Source organism: Sphaeroforma arctica (genome assembly GCF_001186125.1).
Source record: "Sphaeroforma arctica JP610 unplaced genomic scaffold supercont1.1436, whole genome shotgun sequence".
Taxonomy (NCBI): domain Eukaryota; class Ichthyosporea; order Ichthyophonida; genus Sphaeroforma; species Sphaeroforma arctica.
In genome coordinates this window covers 3,814-5,209 of record NW_014039122.1, presented here as the reverse complement: position 1 = coordinate 5,209, position 1,396 = coordinate 3,814, and positions in this window count along the sequence as shown.

Here is a 1,396-nt window from a genome sequence, read left to right as displayed (position 1 = left end):
ATATTATATATATATATATATATGTATGTATGTTCGTGTTTGCGATTATATATGTTTTAGTGCGGATAACATTGCGCTTCGAGATTGTGTCCTTTCATGCGCATGTGATACGTTTATATATGTCCAAAAGTTACATTGCTCATTTCCATATTTGCATTCATGTTTATTTCCAAGTGTAGTTACGGTTATTTGTTCGACCCCTCCAAATAAAAAAAATCTTATGAGTATTTAACCACACGTTTGGATGTGCTTATTTATATTGCTCCCTAGTTGCACTTTGTTTCGTATATGAACCTGGGTTAATTGACATGGTGAGTTGAATATCAATATATGCTTGGTTACATGGGACCATATCACAAGACACGTATCTGCTGTTGCAAGTAGGGTCAGGATAGCTGTGATGAGTGCATGCTAGCTTGCAATTGTTCAGTGCTACATTATTCGCTACCATTTTTATTTATACTTCTGGTGGCACAGTACAGTACTATAGACGCCACAGCCTAACGCCCACCTCAGCTGTGATTGCTAAACTCGACCACGTGCGCCATCTGGTAGTACGTAACAACCATGAAAGGATGGAAGTGGCGACTCATAGCCTTGAACCACACTTCAGGTGCTTTCAGTGTATCCGATCACTTATTGGATGTCCAGTCAGGCACTATTCTCACCGTTAAATTGCCAACCCCCCCCCCCCCATTGTACCTTCTTTAAACCCTAAAACCCTGACCAGCTACCTGAACTGTACTGTCGAATATTGGAAGGCTCCGCCAAGGAGGAGAAGGGCAAAAATGCAAATAGTGAGGCTAAACCGGTGGCCACCATGCATGTGGGCGTGGATGTGCCTGTGCAGGGCATTTGTGGGCTGCGTCTGGGACTGGGACACAAGTGTACCAGGTGCGGCTGAGTGTGGCTTGCGCGCGAGTGTTTCGTCCATACGTGTGGGAGTCCATGGTATTAATAGGAAGTAATTTGTTCATATCCATGTCTAGCCGGGTGTATCAAGTAGGAACGTACGTAGGCTTAGCAAGGAGTGTAATTGGCTCTATAGAAATAAAACTGTGAATGATACGTGTTTGTCTTGTTGCATCCTGACGACTTACATTGACACAGCACACACAGCACTCAGCAGTACACAAACAATGTTAACTCAGGGACACTCCATGGCCAACTATTACTGTCATCAGTCACCGTTTCTGCCCCTTTTATCATAAACTAAACTTGAACTCTTTCTCTCTGTGTGCATACTCTTGCCACAGCTCGAGAATGTGCCTGAGCCATTACTGTGGCATCGACGGCGACTGTGAATTCTCCACGCGCCAGATGGTTGTCATAGGTAGGTGCAAGTGGTACTTACATACTGTCACAGGTAAGTGCAAGTAGTACTTATATACTGTCA